At 38.2% G+C, this 19477-nt stretch overlaps 1 protein-coding gene across 2 annotated transcripts in view; it reads right to left on the bottom strand.

Moving 5' to 3' along the window:
• The window catches only part of LOC146448519 (carbohydrate sulfotransferase 5-like), a 45543-nt gene that overhangs the window by 6509 nt on the left and 19557 nt on the right, over nt 1–19477 (bottom strand). Inside the window, exon 1 of one of the 2 annotated variants that reach the window (XM_085102545.1) lies at nt 6578–6755. The exons of the other annotated variant lie outside the window; for it this stretch is intronic. The gene's annotated coding sequence lies outside the window, so the exon portion shown is untranslated. Of the gene's footprint in view, nt 1–6577; nt 6756–19477 lie in introns of those variants that run through there. 2 annotated transcript variants of the gene reach the window in all.

Raw genomic sequence — 19477 nt, 5'->3', positions numbered from 1 at the left:
CATTGGGCTTACTTGATGAGACGCATGGTATACGAATGATTGACATGAATGGCATGAATGACATGAATGACGGCAGCACGTTTTCGTTGTCTGTCTTATATTCGCCGCTGTCGTGTTAAGGAATGGATGATAAGGAAAAAAGAAAGGAAGGGCAAATAACACACTATTTCTGGAAAGTCACCAAACAACATGAAAGATAACACAAACAAACTTTTTGCGGAAAACAAAGTCATTCGCGAACAGTACAATGAGCTTCAGAAGTCACCGGAGTTCCATATAAATGAAATGGAGGAACTAGCGACCGAGAATAAAGATCTCAAGAGTAAAGTGAAGTCCTTGAAGAAGACCTTAGACCAAACTAACGATGAGCGGGACCAGTTATACGTTGATTTGGGGACAGCGATTAATCATATCGATGATCTTGAGCAATACTCCCTAAAACGCAATTTGGAAATAAACGGTATACAGGAGAAAACAGAGGAAAACCTAGCCGAGCAAGTTATTACGCTCGGAAATGCGCTCAATGTTAACATTCGACGTGACGATGTCGACATTTGCCACAAAATGTTTACAGGCAGGAACCGAGGCAAACCCAGGCCTATTATTGGAGTTTGCAAAAGCCTAAAGAATCAAAATATGGACCATATCTTAAATGCAAGGCGCCGACATTGTTTACACAAACGAAAACTTGACAAGAAGGCAACGTGAACTCTTTGCAAGTGTCTGAAAGCGCAAGAAGGCGGAGTAGTGGCACAGTGCTTGGACGATAGACAATAAAATCTTTATGAAATTATCATTACGAGACCAACCTGTTAGAATCTATAGCCAGGAGGATTTAGATAAGATTTAAATTCATTTTCAGTTGTTCTCTTCGTTAGAATTTGCAATCAAGAAGGCTTGCATAAGATTTCAGTTTACTCTTAGCTACTCTTTTCGTTAATAGTCAAATTTCAAACCAGTTTATAAACAAAATCTGATTTCTTTCTTTTATTGCTTTCACTCAACTTACAAAATCTTAATCTTAACTCATTCGCGGGGAATGGTAGGGGAGAATATCCAAACTAACACGAAAGTCTGGTTTTTTAAAACACTTTCTCATCTATACAGCAAGTCTCAATCAGCAAGTCTCAATCAAGTCTTAATCATTATGTGTGTTTTTTCGGATGTTTTATTGTGTATTTCGTTCTTTTGTAGCATTTTGATTTGGTACATCTTCCGAACGAAGCGATTTTGTTTGCAGCCGGGCAAGTGTTAACGTTAAATTGTACATGCTGCGATGAATCTGAAAAAAAATCTTCAGGTCGATTTTTATACTCATCTGACGAGTATGTTACATTCCTATGTTAATTTAAATCTTGTACTGGAAAGAGATTTTAACTGTCCTCTCAAAAAAATCGATAAAAAAGGTGAAAAAGACATCAAAAGTAGCAAAAAATGCCATTCAAACCATACTTGAAATGAACAATAATTTAAATCTTGTCGAGATTTGGAGACTCCATCATCCATCCCACAAGCGATTCACCTGGCAGAACAGCTCTTGAAAGATAAGGTGTAGTTTGGATTATTGGCTTATTTCGAAGCACCTGATTCCTCGCACAAGTAATACAGATGTGAAGTCTTACTAGGATTCGGATCACAGTCCAATTTACGCGTAGATCCAATACAAAAACAACCAAAAATCGTCTGGTCTAGGGTTCTGAAAATTTAAAAGCGGAGCTCCGCGCGCTGAAGGCGTGCGCGCGGACCCCCATAGCTAAGAGAATTTGGGAAACCCATGAAAGCGAAAAATTTTGGTTTGGTTATGACGTCACTTCTGTCCATCCGATCGTCTGACCGTCCGTACGCAATCCCACAATGCTACTGCGCCCTTGTTTGTTTGGCGGGAAGTTGCATGGAGAGGTGCGTTTACAACAGAACTGCTAAAGAACACAAAATGCAAAGTCAATTTATATCTTTTCGCTGGATATCTTGACAAACGTGGAAAGAAAATAAAGAGAGAGAAAAATAAAACAGAAAAGCGGGCACGATTAAGAAAAGTTTAACGTGAAAGAGAACGATAAATAGCAAGTTAGACCAGACCGGCCGGAAAAGTAAGTTTAAAGAAACCTTACATTTGTCTATATCACCCGTTCGTGATCAGTTATGGCAACTTTCAGAACTCTAAAATAGCTTTACATAGACACTTTAATCGCTTTCGATATCACTAATACTCGAGGAGAAGTTAATTTTTGAAAAATATGTTTCGTGGCCGTGTTTTTTTTTTTTTAATTGGTACTGCACGGCTCTCATGTGATTGTAAACACACACAAGCTCCCAAAAGTTTCAAAGCTGTGAAATAATTCTACCAAACACCAAAGAGTATTTTTCTGTATTCTCCTTTTCTTAACGTTCATTTAGAGAGTAGAATTATTAATTATTAGAAGCAGAATTGACACAGTTTTGAATTCCCAAACATTTTTTTCCCGAGTGCTATTAACTAAACTTGCTCTCGCAAGTTTACTTAATAGACGGCCGTTTAAACAGATCATTTGTAAACGAAAATATTTTCTTGCAGGAAAGAATCGATAAGTTATTATGCTACGCGTTTTAAGCTTTACACAGATACTTTAATCGTTTATTAAATTCTCGATACCATCGATATTCGTGTAGAAATTAACTTTTGAATATTTTGTTTCGTGGCCGTTTTTTTTTTTTCATTCGCCCCGCACGGCTCTCATGTGTTTGTTAAACACACACAAGCTTTCAAAAAGGCTCTGAAACAATTGTACCAAAAGTCAAAGACTATTCCCCGTATTCTCTATTTGTTAACGTCTATTTAAAGACTAGAACTATTACTATAAGACAAGAGAGGATGAAGGTAAGAGAGGTAATCCCCCATATAGGCCCTATTCCCATCGTAATCCCTCTGAAGTTATTTTTAGATCTCCCACGAGATCCAGTGTCCCAAGAGGGTTAGGTGATAGCCAATCATATATCCTGAATTTTACCCACGTTGACAGCTGAGCCGATTCCCACGCCATGCTACGCGTCTTTCGCGAATTGATCTAAAAACAAAATGGCGGAACATGCATACAGAAAGCGGTGTCTGCATATGTTTTGTGGACGAATGCGAGTTTAAAGTGGTTGTATTTGGACAACGCAGATTGGAAAAGAATTGCTCTGGCATGATTTGTTTTAGAGTCCAGCTGTGCGGAAATTATGCAAGAATATTACAATACAATTAGCTGGCGAAAATTGAAAGCCGCGATTGAAAAGACAAATGCAAACATCTCAACCTAGGCACGAATTTCGATATTTTTATCGCAGTGAGTACAAAATCCCTACAGTCATTAAAATCTACGTTTTATTTACTTTCTAATCACGTATGTAGTGAAGAGATTCGTTGGTAGAAACGGAAGAACAAATCTTTTTTCATGCAAGAGTATTACATTTAGCTGTCGAAACATTGAAACCCGTGATTGAACAGACGAGTATAAACAACGCAACCTCCGGCAAGAATTTCGATATTTTTATCTTAGTGAGTTCGAAATCCCTTTGGTCATTGTAATCTACATTCCATTAGCTTTCTAATTACGCATGTAGTGAAGAGATTCGTTGGAAGAAACGCGAGAAACAAATCCTTTTTCATGCAAGCGTGTTACATTTTAATAGCTGTCATAACATTGAAAGCCACGATTGAACAGACGAGTATAAACATCACAAACTCCGGCAAGAATTTTGATATTTTTATCGCAGTGAGTACAAAATTTCTTCAGTCATTGAAATATACGTTCTATTTACTTTTAAATCACGTTTGTAGTTAAGGGATTCGTTGTAAGAAACGCGAGAAATAAATATTTTTTTCATGCAAGAGTGTTACATTTAGCTGTCAAAACCGCGATTAAACAGACGAGTATAAACATCACAATCTCGGCACGAATTTTAACATTTTTATCCGCTGAGTTCAAATCCCTTTGGTCATTGAAATCTACATTCCATTAGCTTTCCAATCACGCATGTAGCCAAGAGATTCTTTAAAAAAAAGGCGAGAAACAAATCTTAGCTTTATTATGCAAGAGTGTTATATTATATTTGAATTGAAGCCGCGATTGAACAGACGAGTATAAATATCACAACCGCGGCACAAAAATTTTGATATTTTCCTCACAGTGAGTTTAAAATCTCTTCGGACATTCAAATCTACATTCTCTTAGCTTTCAAATCACGTGTATTTCTTAGAGATTCGTTGGAAGTAAGGCGAGAAACAATTTCTTTTATGGAAGTGTTAATTGTGATTAGCCGTTGTAAAATTAAAAACGGTGAAAGACGCGTAACGCGCGAGGTAACATCATCCGCGAGAAAATCGATACCTTCTAAAAATAACTTCAGAGGGATTACGATGGGAATAGGGCCTATATGAGGGATTACCTCTCTTACTTTCATCCTCTCTTGTATAAGAGCAGAACTGACAAAGTTTTGAATTTCCAAACATTTTTCCCGGGAGCTATCTTGCTCTCACAGAAAATATTATGTTTACGTGATTCGACGCCCGTTTATAGGTCATTTGCAAACGAAATGCTTTCTTCCAGGCAACAATCGATAATTTTTTCTTTATGTTACGTGTTTAAAGCATTACCGATAGATGCTTCAATAGTTTTTTAAATTCTCGATACCATCGATATTGGGGTAGAAGTTAATTTTTGAAAAATATTTTTTTGGTGGCTGTGCTTTTTTCATTCGCACCACGCGGCTCTCATGTGTTTATAAACACACACAAGTTTAAAAGCTCTGAAATAATTCTACCAAAAGCCAAAGACTATTTTCCCGTATTCTCCATTTGTTAACGTTTATTTAGAGACTAGAACTATTACTATAAGAGCAGAATTGACAAAGTTTTGAATTTCCAAACATTTTTCCCCGGGAGCTATCTTGCTCTTGCAGAAAATATCATGTAGTACGTGATTCGACCGGGCCGTTTACAAATCATTTGTAAACGAAAATGCTTTCTTCCAGGCAACAATCAATATTTTTTCTTTATATTACGTGTTTCAAGCTTTACACAGATACTTAAACGTTTCGATACCACCGATATTGGCAGAGAAATTATTTTTGGAACATTTTGTTTTGGAGCTGTGTACATGCGATGCATTTGCGCCGCTCTGCTTCCGTGCGCTTGGACTGTATAAACACGCCCAAGTTTTAAACGCTCTGATATTTTGGGCCACAACCAAGCCTTAAAGTGTTAAAATTTTTGTAAGGGCCAGAATTATTTTAGTAGGAGGAATATTGACTGTGTTATGATTTTTCAAACATTTTTATCCGAACGCCAAATAAGTCTGGGAACCCTGTTGAGCAACGACGACGGCAGCAACAACATTTGAACAAAAACAATCGCTCCGCAATTATATTTTGGTATAATTCTTTGCCGTCCTCCGCAAAACAACAACGTGCAATGACCTAATTTAAGGGATTTGTAGAGAACATGAACAAATGACGGTGAATTTTTCTTTCTCTGTTAACTTGAACGCAACTTCTACCAATTTAGGCAACTTGCTAGCCGTTTACTAGTCTAATGCGTTTCAGAGCAACAATCAATCTTTTTTTCCTTATTTTACGTGTTTCAAGCTTTACAAATATACTTCAATCGTTTCGGTAGGACAAATATTCAGTCAGTGTATCTGCCATCAGTCTATCTGGTAGACCTTAAACGCCTCAGAAATTCGGATTCAATCGTCAATCATTGTCAATCACTAGAGTTTTCTTTAGCGCAAAGTCACTTCAAACTTTCGAAACATTGGAAGACTAATAACTTGTTTTTTGGATTGGAAATAAGTCACTTAAAGGACGAAGTAGGGTCGAGCCAGCTAGACCAGTCTGTAAGCTTTGTGGTTTTATCCAGTAATTATATCTCGTCCATGCATCAGGGTTTAACGGTGTCTTACAAGCTTATATGTTTGTATAATTGTCCGTTATTCCAGGCTTAATATTCGTATAAAAGGTCTTATAGACCTTATAGAAAAACGTGATCGTTGCACGCTTCATTAAACGTCATTTAGGCCATAGTCAAACGTGGAACTTCATAAGACATGAACTTAGCTGAGCGAATTAAGTTCCTTTTTTGAGTTCCTCGTTTGATTCAATCGAGTTCGTCCGACTCGATTTTGAATGACCAACATGTTTTATCCACCTGATCGACTGTGGGGCAAACGTCGATCTCTTTTTTTTTTTTTTTTTTTTTTTTGTCGAACTGGACCGGAATAAATCCCCCTGAAATCCTATTGACCAAAATATTCTACCTCTGACCCACGTCGAGCTATCTCCATTTGGGTTTAGCAAAACTGCGATATAGTTCTTCTCATGTGAATTTTGACATTTGCCCCGGCATTAAGACCGTCTAAGCGTGCGAGAGTATTCTTAAAATGAGTATCTTTTTGAAGCGTGTTATGAAATAGCATGCCATATTGAAAGCGTGTGTATCAGTGGTGATTGCACGGCTCTCAGAAACAGTTCAATTCTCGATCATTCTTACCAGTTCACAGATGTACAATTTGCTTTGCACTTACCATGGTTTCGACTAAGCATAAAGCAAGGAACGTACCTTTTACCTTGAACACTTAGCGGAATGTCTGGTGTTGAATGATTTCACAGCTTTGTTCTTTTGTTTTCTTGTGAAACCAAGCCAAGATAAGTGACTTTCAGTTCAGGTTTGCACGTTTCATCACACGAGTAATTAAGCAATCTATCCGGAGCAGTCCTTTCAGTTTACGCAATAGCAAATGGATCGTGCAGTTTGGTAACCAACCAACAAATTGATTAACTTCTGATGAGTATGTTTTCTTGCCAACGGAAACGTAAACACCTATTGTCAAGTGTTTTCCAAAATGTTTTCAGATGTTTTCTCAAGAGTGTAAACGCCTTGTTTGTCTCACGTTTTCTTTACATTTATCCAGCTATTTCAATTAACGTTGTCAGATCAAAGTTTAAAGCTCTAAGACATCTTCAAAGAGGCTGACACCTCATCTATTTGATATCCTAACATTTCTTTATACTTTGATGCTACAACGTTAATCGAAATAGCTGTATACAGAGTTCTTGTCATTGTTTGAGTGTAAGGACTCCAGAAAAATCAGTCTGTGCTTGTAATTACTTTCATTCCTTTAAAGAATTTCGCACATTGACAAGAAATCTGTCAACGGAAGTATGGAATTCGGAATTCCCAAGGGATATTTGCCGCTGTTAAGATCACTTGAGAGCCGAAATATGAAGCAGTTATTTTCAATTTCAATTATTTTTGAATTTTGAATTATTTCTCGAAGAAGAACCGGAGACACGGTTCGAAAAGTTGGTAAACTTTTTTAAGTTTTTTAGATCAGTTTTAAGCCTTTTTAACAATTTTGATATTTTAAGTGTTTTGCTCATCAAATGTTATGAGTTGGTGCGCTGTTTGCTATGTTTTACGAAGTAACTATGTGCATGATTCACGCCTCCAGTTGAAGAGAGTTGTATTTAATTAGCAATTATCTGATTCAGTGAAGTAGATAAATATCGAGCATGTTAAGATGATGAAACATTATCGTGGATAGTCTTAGTAGTTTGTTCTTGTCCTTTTCTTATGTTCGTCTTGCTCCGCTTCGACTAGCTGTAACTATTTGCGAGGTAAGCAAGCCACTACTCATATTATTTATTCATTCTTTTTATTTTATTTTAATTTTTTTTAATAAGCGTTGTTTAGCATGTTGCTAATTGACCATCAATATCCGCATATTTCATTATTTCTTACCCTTGGCATACTAGCGTGTTGTGAGCGTGAGCATCAATATCATATGTTAAGTCTGCATAAGTACTTAGCCGTGGCATGTTAGTGTTTTTCGACCGGACTGATTCGTTTCACTTCAACCACGATCAAAAACGAAATTCACTTACAAACTTACCCAATGGTTCATTAAAACAGTACTGAGTAGTACAAGGTTCATTTCGCAATGTGTGCGATATCGGATTTTCGGGTGAAGTTTAAGACATTTAACGTGGAATTCACTCGATGGGCGACGGATTTTTCTACAGATCGAATTTCGTTAGCCTGGGGAAAGATCGCTCTCAAAGGAAAAAAACGGGTTTAAAATGGAATATGGTAGTTGAAGTAGATTGATTAAGTTTTCTCGTTGTGTGATAGCGAGTGGTGCCACTGATCTCAGAAAGATCAAGAGAAACTCAGGGTAAGTCAGCAGAGAGGTACCCTTCGTGTGTTTCCAACATCTAATGCGACATCTTTGCCACCACCATGAGTTTCATACTTTCATAACCCTTTTTTTGACCAACTATGATCCAGTTATCTTTGAGGGCATTAAAAGTTGCCATTGCCAAAGAAACGATTCAAGTTCTTATCTTAGAATGAATTTAACTGAATTACGGTTGAGAAATTTGCATAACGTTTCTGCCTTAATTATGGCATTTGGGAAAATGTATGAGCTCTTGCTGTAAAAGTTTAAAGTTCTGGCTGACAACTCAAGGCTGTACGCCCCGCACTAAATATATGCAACCTGACCTTGAAAGTCAGATGGTGCTTAGGCTCAACTGGTTGAGAAACTTGTATTTTATCCTTAGTGATCATTTCCCTTCTTCTCCTGACCTACACATTTGACAAGGTTAACTCGGCTAGGCCCACACCATGTGAGTTTTTAACTGGAAGAATTTTGTGGAGAAAAGATGGGACTTGAGAGGGAACTAAAAAGTGATGATTTTTTGGCACACCAACAGTAAGGGGGTCTGTACACGAGACCGTTTGGAATTTCAGGCCAGAACTGGCTCATCTCGATTCACTCTCAATGAACCCCTAGTGAGATCTCATATCCCAGCGGTTCGACTTGTAATGGGCAAAGATTCTGTTATTTCGAAAGCCCTGTAGATGATGATGAGGGGCGATACCAGTTTTTCAAATCGATCCGATATCGCGGTAATATTTGCCGATATCGATTTCTTTATATCGTTTTCGATACTTAAGGTCATGTTCATGCTCAAACTAGAAGCTACCAGGAGCAACAATCAGGGATGGAGACCATATGCGTGGGGTCCACGCGTCTCCATGTGTTGTACCAAAAAATCTATTTTTAGAAACAATTGCGCCACCCTTCTTATCATAAAACCGCGCGGATACACGCAAATTTGCGTGGAGCTACTACCTTATATGGAAAATGGAAGAGAAAGTCCAGTTCAGTTTCGACAAAATTACATAATTTTTGATACTTTGAATGTGAAAATAACATTTTATTACCCTGTACATGTTTAAGTTCCTCCGTCTAACGTTACTAAACTACAGCTGTAAACTAAAGCATTAGGGACAACTCCAGGAAATTCTCCTGGCTGAGTAGAAAACATTAAACCTTACAGTACAACTATAAAATATTCTCCGCGATGCTGATATATACATAAACTTAATTTTTATTCGAGAAGTCAGTTTTAACAATTTATTTCAAATTGTTGGTAAATCCTTGAGGAGACGAGTTATGGCCATCGTCTCAAACGTTTTCTACGCGCTCACTGGCTTGAAAATTTGATTCGGCACTTACACCAAATTTTGTAAACTGTCATTTTACGAATTTATGATTTTACGTAATAAGCCGGCCAAAGTTTAGCATCAAAAACTTTTAATGCCCAGTGCCTGTGAAACAAGTAATGGTTAAACAAGTTAGGGATTACCGAACGAAAGGTTAAAAATAATTAAGTTTATTGGCAGAAATTACGTAGTCAAGCTAAAAGCTGTCGAATTGAACAGATTTCGTTCTCAAATCAGTGCCAACTTCTTAAACATCGGTCAGAAGTGAATTTCTCGATTACTTCTCTTTGCCCAAAAGCTTATGCCTCTTATGACGGCTGTTGGCTTACTGCTTTGTAGAAGTATTACACCTAAGACTTGAGATTAATGTTCATTCGTTTATTAGTTGTTGATTTCTATGGTCATCCAAGGGACAAGAAAGCTGTAAACACGTTTTTATCTGTTTTCAAACTCTTTCTTTTTTTCAAGTTCGGAGGATAAATTTCTTCAACATCAAAATAAGCTAATAATTCGCAAAATGCCTCCGGCAGAACTTAAGAGCCGTCCTCTGTAAATATCGACTATCGTCGTTTGGACGAGAAAAAATGAAATCCCTCAAACTTTCTCAGAAGAATGGTCTATATAAGTGATTCACATAAATATAACTTTCAGCTCAGTTCGATTCGTATTTTAGCTGTAGTGCGACCATCTTGGTTTTACAGCTCTGAGAGGGCTTTCAGCGGCCATTTTAGGCCACACTTTTAAGAATTTGCCTTACAAAGAAAGCGTTACAAATCCGAACAAAATCTCATTATTCGCGACAAGCAAATGTTTGTTGTTGTGTTGAGAAGCTTTTTTGGGAATTTGATCGAAATCTGATTTTTACAGCCGCATTTTCGATGATTTGTTGTGCGAAATCTCCGTAATACACCGCAGCCGTTAAACTGAGTTGAATTCTTCAAAGTCCATCGGCCGAAAAATTGCCTTCCGCCCCATGTGCTGCCGTGTGCAAGGTGTCAAATATTTCTATGTTATCCTTAATGACCAAAACTTCTTTCAGCAACCATTTAAATCCCCTGCTTTTAACTGGAGATTCTCGTCAAGAAATCGTTTATGTTTCGTTGACCTTCCGCCGTGATTAAACAATGAGACTGCGTTACAAAAACACGCGCACATCCAGACGGGTTGGGGTGGGGGTGGGCAGGAAACAAAAATGGAACAGCTCCTAAATTAAAAATAAAAGGGCCTTTCAAGATTACTGTAAAAGCTATTTTATGCATTTCGGGTACTAAATAGGAAACTGCTGTCCCAGAATAATGTGGAATATGATATGTGCTCTATTTCTTTGGTTGGGGCGTGGGAGGGGGGGAGGCTGGCAAGTAAAACACTAATTTACAGCATCAGTTGATCGTTGCTCTTCTGTGTCGGGTTCATACATGTTCACAACTATCCCAAGCTCACTGACAGCTACATATTTGTAATTTTAGGTAACAGTGAAAAAGTTATATTCACCAGCACGTAAAATTAATATGAGGGTTTGTATGGGATTACATATATGCCCTATTATAATCAGGGATACATGAATTACATACCATTGAAGTACATACCCCATTTATACTATCGTCCCACCTACTCCGTACTTCTTCTTATGTGATTTTTTTTTCGAATACAAAGTAATTTCATGTTATATAAATATACACACTTTTTTTTTCATTTTTCCTTTATTTTTATTAATTTTTTTTTTCGTGTTCCGGGATGTTCCGGAATGTTCCGGAATGTTCCATGTTCTGGTTTTATCGACGGCCCTTAATGCACACGTGTACGTCCCCAGCTTCAATATCCATTTAATTTAATACACTATCACTTAATAAAAAAAATTAAATGAATACATTAGTACACTGTATGGGCGTCAATGAAATTCGCACTTTCCCACGGTCTCCTGGCACGTGATTAATATATGCCGCAGCGGTGAGGGTAAAAGGCGGCATGAGTTTGCGGAATGGCATGTGGCATGACCTGCGGCATGGCATAATTATGCGAAATACGATACTTGCGGAATGACTTAAAGAAATAAATTAACTGAAGAGCGCGTCCTGTTTTCGCGCCAATTTTATAATTTTAGATGTTGTGGACTCCAAGCTGAATATTTAAAAACAACTAGACAACAGAAAGAGGGTTAGAAAATACAAGGCCGGGATAAATCATGTCCATCGCTGGTTAGGAAGGAGTGAGGGTAAAGAAAGCTATGAATTTTCGTAGCCAAGGGACTGAGTAAATTTAAGTGTCATGTTCGCTTTTCACTTTTTGACTTCCATGTAATTGACAAGTTCAACTTGCGTACGTATCTCGCCCATAATGTAAGGTGAGAAAAAAAGAACCTTTTTTTGTCATGAGTTTGTTACAATTTTTTTAGTCGTTACAATATGTAACCGTTAAATGTTCACAGCGTCTGATAAAACTATTCTCGGAAAAAGCGAAGGCCAGACGCATTTTTAAGTCCAATAACAGTTTCATAAAAGAATAACGAAGAAACTTCCCAGCTTTTCCTGATAGCTTACCTGGCCGGTTTGATAGTGAGCCGGAATAACTAACAAATGCAATTTCTAAAAGCGGTAAAATTTGTTAAACATCGCATCGAGGAATATTTACCCCCTTAAATTAAAAAAAAATTGCCTATAAATATTTGTGATTTAAAACGGCGAGGGAAGAAAGTGCTTTCGGTGGGTAGGTCACAAAAGTTGTAAGTTTCATTGCCCTGACCGGAGGGGGAGGGTAGCGGGGTATTTTTCCTCACGACCCACATATTTTATTAGACGTTAACACAACTATTATATCTATGAAATAAAATTCTGGGATGATAATGTTAATTAGATAACAAATGCGATACGTGGTAAAAAAAAAAAAAAAATTAACCGGCGGAGGTGCCGTGGCACCGGTGACTATAGACCACTTCATACTGTTTCAGCGCTTTAATACCCGGGCCGAAGTCTCACCCAAACTGACTTTAAAATGTTTTTTAAGTCGGGAAAAGGTAACATATACTTTGAAATGAGGGAGATATTTTTTTTTTCAGAAAAGGCGTAAACATCTGCGAACGATCGTACTCTTCCGAGAATAGGCCGCTCAACGTCTACAATATTTTTCAAAATTACGGAGAAACCTCAGGCGTTTAATCAGCCAATCTTTAGGACGTGTTTAAGTATTAAAGGAAGGAACTATATACCAGGAAATTCTCAGCTTGCTCCCGGCCTTCTGAGGTAAGTTTATAAACATTGTGATAAATGCAAAAAGTGTCCAAAAATACGCACATGTACTCATATTTCCTTGAATGTGCGAACAATAAACAGTATTCCAGTTATCGATTTCTTCACCCTCACTTCTTCCTAACCACCGATCAGACATATTCTAACCCAGCTGCAGGCTTGTATTTTCTAAACAGCCTCTCTGTTGAATTTTCCGCAACATCGAAAAAGCTAATAAGGCTAGTGTTCCTATATTAAAATTGGCGCCAAAAAGAGACGCACTCTGCAGTTAATCTATTTCTTTGAGTCATTCCACAAGTATCGTATTTCGCATAATTATGCCATGCCGCTGGTCATGCCACATGCCATTCCGCAAACTCATGCCGCCTTTTACCCTCACCGATGCCGCAGACCAAATTTCATAAGGAAGAAAAGAATTTATGAGATTCAAATACGTGTTTTTCAAAAGCATTAGTTTAGAGAGTACGATCTAATGGGACAGCTTGCTTCTTACTAAGTTACACGCTTTTCACTCCGCAAATGCTTCTATTTTTAGCGTCTTCGTTTGAAAAAGTGTAATGAAGTGTAATTGCAGGTGATAAACTTGTGATCCGAAATGGCATGGAAACCAGATTGTGAATTTCGTGGGGGAGTTCAAAATAAATGTATTCGCTTCAAGGAATGAATACTTGTGATTTGTACTTTGGTGTTTCTTATAAGAGAAAACTACTAAAATAAATATCAAAATACTCATACTATACCTGCCCTTGCTAGGAGCAATTGTGCCTCGGTTTTTAAAGAGACGTCCCAAACGTGCAGTGCTCACGTCCCCTCGGCAGTCACTCAGTAGGACACACTGCACATTTTTATCGTTTTGGGTACTGGATCCGCAGGTACCTCCAACATACGACGAGTATAGCCATAGGCGGCCATGACCAGGAATTCTCCAAGGACCAATTAAAAGTACGACTACTAAGCCATTCGCTTTACGCGTGTCACGAAAAGAATGTACATATTAAAACTGGAAACAATACGTTCTGATTGACACATTATATTTCTATGGTTTTTTTTGCGACCCAAACGACTTAAAATATTAAACACGAAACAAAATGAAAAGTAGCCACACCTATGAAATTTAATTTTATGTAGTCATTAATATATAAATCTACTTAACGATCGGCTTCGCGTTTCCGCAGGGCAATTTGATCACAGTGAGAGAGGGAAAACATGAAACTAGTTGTCGACCAAAGTTCCAGAAGTCCATTTTTGCCCCTAGATCTACCACAAAATATTAGAACTCGCTGGAAAAGGTACCCATCTAAATAAGAGACCATGACTTTACAGAGGGTACAATACCCCAGAAACCAGAAAAAATATATAACCTACACAAATTTCCGAACGTTCCCCAAAGTCACTAGTCATGTTCCATTATTCCGAGAAAGGTATTTAATTTATAGCCCCGAATAGGCGAAGAATAGCTCACGCTTTCGCAGCATCTTACAAGCTAAGGTCCGTGACATCTTTATTTCCTCCCCAGCTCTTCCCCACCCCCACCCCAACCCGTCTTGATGTGCGCCCGTTTCTGTAACGCAATCTCATTGTTTAATCACGGCGAAGGTCAACGAAACATAAACGATTTCTTGACGAGAATCTCCAGTTAAAAGCAGGATTTAAATGGTTGCTGAAAGAAGTTTTGGTCATTAAGGATAACAAAGAAATATTTGGCACCTTGCACACGGCAGCTTATGGGGCGGAAGGCAATTTTTCGGCCGATGATTGACCTGACGGACTTTGAAGAATTCAACTCAGTTTAACGGCTGCGGTGTATTACGGAGATTTCGCACAACAAATCATCGAAAATGCGGCTGTATCCGACTGAAACTATAAATTGATATATTTTAAAATATCCAGTTCTCGATATTTCACGAGGTAAGTGGAATTTGTCATTATTTTCTTAGTAAATCGTTATTTTCATGTTGTTATGCTAGTTACGAAGGCGGTGTTTGTTGACAAAAGTACAGTTAAAACTTCTTCTTCTATAATTTTCTCTTTTTAACTGCCCAAAAATTTTATTGCATATTCTTACAGACAAGACATTGCTCTTTAACCGGGATGCTGTTTTAGGATGCCAACTAATGTATCTTTAGCGATATTTTTCTTTAAACTAGGCCATTTTTTTGGCACTTGAAGAGTGGTTCTATAGGGAAGAAATTAAAAATTTTGTAAAAAAATCAGATTTCGATCAAATTCCCAAAAAAGCTTCTCAACACAACAACAAACATTTGCTTGTCGCGAATAATGAGATTTTGTTCGGATTTGTAACGCTTTCTTTGTAAGGCAAATTCTTAAAAGTGTGGCCTAAAATGGCCGCTGAAAGCCCTCTCAGAGCTGTAAAACCAAGATGGTCGCACTACAGCTAAAATACGAATCGAACTGAGCTGAAAGTTATATTTATGTGAATCACTTATATAGACCATTCTTCTGAGAAAGTTTGAGGGATTTCATTTTTTCTCGTCCAAACGACGATAGTCGATATTTACAGAGGACGGCTCTTAAGAACTGACGAGGTGAAACAAAACTACTAGCAGACAAACGACAAGTTTTCATGCATGTCCGCGGGAGTGAAAACAAGCTAAAATGACAGAAAACATTTTTTACCTTATTTTGAAGTACGTATATATCTTGACTAAAACCAAGAAACCAATCCAAATGTTTCAACTCGGTGTCGGTTACAGCCAAATGCATCCTCCACTGTTCCCGGCATCAGTAATAGGCTTTGTTTATAGCAAGGAAACCGGCTGCGGTTTTACGAATGTGAGAAGGTATAATTTTTTAGCGTATTTTTTTCCTGGTTAAAAAGCCCTTCCATGTAGCCGGTTGTTGTTTTCCTTCTTCCTTTGCATGGTCACGGAACTTGATTCCAAGCAGCAAAAAGCTCTTTTTCCAGTTCAACATGAGCAAGAAAACAGTCAAAGCTGACAGAGTTCAATATGGAGGTTGCGAAAACTGCGTAACAACTTTACAGTGTCATAACTTTCCACAATTATTTAGACTTTCTCCAACAACAGGTAACTGAACTTTAGACATTTTTTGGGTTCTATTTGAACCATATCATGCTGGCAAAAGCAGCTGAGAAAAAATTTACTAAAGTCAAAAAAGTTCTTACGTGTCTGATTACATATTCGTAAAGTGTAATTTTTTTTCATTCACTCAACTGTAGCAACGCACGCAGCGCCACCGTTCTGGTGCCTTTTTATCCTTACTGTGAGAGTCGTGTGATCAATACGCCGCTTATTCCAACTTTCCCCGTCTTCTTTCAATTGTTACCTTTTCGTTGTGAGTGTCTAATTCCTTAAATGTGAGCACTGAGGACATATTCCCTGGCAGAATTTTAAAAATTGGACGCCATTTTGAACGGGTAAAAAGAAATTTCATTTTCTCCACGCGCATTCCTGGCCATTTACACGCGTGCGCGCACGCGCACGCGCGTATGGCAAATTTTTTTCTAAAGATAGATTTTTTGGTACAACACATGGGGACAAGCCTACAAGTCAAAATAGCATCTCGTTACGGTCTCCATCCCTGGTTATGGCTCCTGAAGCTATATGTGAACAAGTGGAGAACGCGTAAGTCAGTTCCGATCCTTGATTACAGTGCTGTGTTCGCGTAAAGTACAAGAAAACAGGCTTGTAAAAGAGAAAAGAGAAAAAAAAGAAACAGAAAAGTTATGCATATTAGCTTTCGCTGGGAGAGTAATTAAGGGTTTCTTATAACACAGACAGCAAAATTAGTGAATGCTGATTGGTCGAAACAGTGAGTAAATTTCCTTTCACCGAGGGCAAAATTACTCAGTTCTGATTGGTGGAGCGGCAAAAATACTTGCTCCTGATTGGTTGAGCACGCCATTTCTATATCTTGTTGGCTTCTCATTTTGTGCCACGACAACAACAATTTCTTTCAAGTTCAAGTTGGAGTTTGACTTTTTAAGCTAGATTGCTTGTGCCACAAATACTTGGGAATCAAGTGCTACAGCTACAGAGGAAATTCCTAAAGGTTAAATTTCGCTTCTAAAACAAGAAACAGCAAGAGACTATTTGTGTCAAAAGCTAAAAACTTGATCGGATTTGTTTGGTTGAATAACTGAAATCATTCATGGCCGCGACCAAGCGCTTACACCTCGCTACGGTTTCTTTCAACGAACGATAACCGAACAATAAGAAGAAGGAGCAGCCAATTCAGTGGAAGAAATTACTCTGCAAGTTCCTTCTTTGGACCCACGGTTTGCTAATTTTATTGATCTGTAATCGTGTGATTTTCAAGCGGTAGAAATCTAGAAAGCTTCACCGCACAGGTGAATCAAAATTATTGATGCGTAAGATTTGGTTTTAATTGTTGTGTGTTTGCTCATGAATTAAACTTCTATTTTTTCTTAATTACATGTATATAACAATCAACTTTTCTCGTTTTGTCTGTTTTGTGCGCTAAGAAACAGGTGAATTGCTTGTTTGTTTGTTTGGTTTGCTTACGGTGGGCGTTTTAATTTCCTCCGGGCCGCTTCTGTTTTACGAAGTGCCTGGATAGTTTTAAGAAAATTTTGTCCTCTATGTTATAAACTCGTAATCGCAATGAGTCCTCGTAGAATTAAGGATTAATTTCACTTGTATTTCCAAGGTTTTGCGAAAACGTTGAAATTACGCTTGAGAGTTATGTATGGGTCGCACTTGGGCAAAGTTTTCAAATTTGCCGGCAAAAAAAAAGCTGAAAATTTGAAACCGCAACCGGAAAGCTAACATTTGCTTTCAACTATCAGAGTACCCTGCGAGCAGAGGCCCTTCGATCTTCCTAGATAAGTCAACTTATCTAGGAAGATCGAAGGGCGTCTGCTCTCAGGGTACTATCAGAGTCGCACTAGGTGAAAAAAATATGTCAGTAATGACACTTGGCATAACTTAAAAAAATCTTCGGTCAAAGTGTTCGGCCCATAATCTTAGCAACGTTGTTTCTTCGTCGTTCGAACAGCGAGGGTCCACCCGTCTTTCCTCAGCATAAGAAGACGACAAACTTGGTCCGCCAACGAGCTCCGGACGATACAGAGGAATGAGTTCTGCGAGGGGCTCTCAATAGTTGCATCTTCAGGACTATAACTTTGGCCTTGAGAAAACATATATTGCAAATACTATGCGCTGCCACCGAAAAAAAAAAAAAAAAACGGGGAACTGTGATGAATTGCAATAATTATAAATCCCACGTCCGTCCATGGTAAAGAAACAGCGCGAACTGAAGCAGATCTCGCACCCTGTTTAATTTTATTGCATACTTTCTGTCTGCTGTTCAGTGACAAGTGATGACAGTTTTCGCTGTGATTCCTATTGTCCAAAATCTGCCTGCCCCACCCAAGCACTACGGCGCCTCTGATGTTTTTGCCGATTTCCAAAATGTTCCAAGCCAGGAAAAGTGTCTCGTTCACAGATTTTGACTGCAGGGTAAACAAATTCTCGCACAATTTTGCTAAGTGCGACCCATTATACTCGGCCTCGTGCGATTACATATGCTAAGCGGTCTTAAAATAGTTTTGGGAGAATTTTGATTAAGGAATCTAAAAATGCTCTGCCGGGTTTTAATTAATAAGCGATGGTGAGAATTAACAACGTTTCGATATCCACATGAGTCTTGAGAACATCGAAATGTGTTCATTGTTTCTCAAAATTGTTATTGATGTTAATTTAATCTGGAGAAGTAAGCATGCAGAGGGTAAAAGGCATATTTGGTGCTGTGACACTTTATTTTGAATTTTTATTAATTTAATTGAAGTTTGTACATGTTGATTAGTAGACCGAGGACTGTTCATCTTAGATTTTAAGCGGTGTTTTGCAGTTAAATTCTTGGTTGTCCAACGTCATGGTACATTAACTTCAGTCTGAACAGGTTTTGATATCGCTTAAAGCTAAGCGACGTACGCGCCGAAGAGTGCATTAAAAATGCAAATATTCATACGGACCATGTCAGGGGGTGACACTTTACGAAGACACGTGTACAACTGAACGTGAGAAACACCTTGTCTTAACAACTCCAAGACTTCAATTTGCATTAAACCCATTACCATCTCACTATTAAAGGGGATGTTTTTATATTGTAAAGGTGGTTGTAATCTTGTACATGACATCCTGTAAAAGCCCTCGACAAAGATCAATCATTTTCATCCAACCAATAATACAAGGACAACATGCGCCTCATTTCAAGGGATATCTGTTCGGCAGTTAGACTTTAAAAAGGCCTCAGAAATTTGCATTTAGTTGTAGAGAAAATCGAATCGAATCTTCTTCGGCAAATTGTTAGCTCTGAAAATTTCGTAACACTGGAAAACTTACAATTCCTTTCGTTCTCCGGGAGCACACCTTGTGTTGTAAAAATACGAAAAAAGGTTCAGCTAGCACTTTCGTATAGCCAGCAACAGCTCAGTTGTAAGATAACGAGAGTAAGGCGCCGTTCCCTGAAAATTTCTGCGATGTAAATTTCAGGTGAACGGCGATGCAAAAAGATTATGCTAACTATTACATACTACAAAACGATCTGCATGGGAACAGAGGAGACAACATTCTAAGTATAAATTGTGCTTAACGATTCTCGTTACTGTCTCGATTGGTACCCCTTCGAATCGGTCCGTTTAGCCAGCTATCAGTTCCTGACAACTGTGTCCCAAGTCGAAGCTGAATGATGGAACTATTCA

The sequence above is a fragment of the Pavona decussata genome, unplaced genomic scaffold (genome assembly GCF_977016875.1).
Source record: "Pavona decussata unplaced genomic scaffold, jaPavDecu1.1 SCAFFOLD_912, whole genome shotgun sequence".
Classification (NCBI taxonomy): domain Eukaryota; kingdom Metazoa; phylum Cnidaria; class Anthozoa; order Scleractinia; family Agariciidae; genus Pavona; species Pavona decussata.
This window is presented reverse-complemented; position numbering and strand designations above follow the sequence as displayed.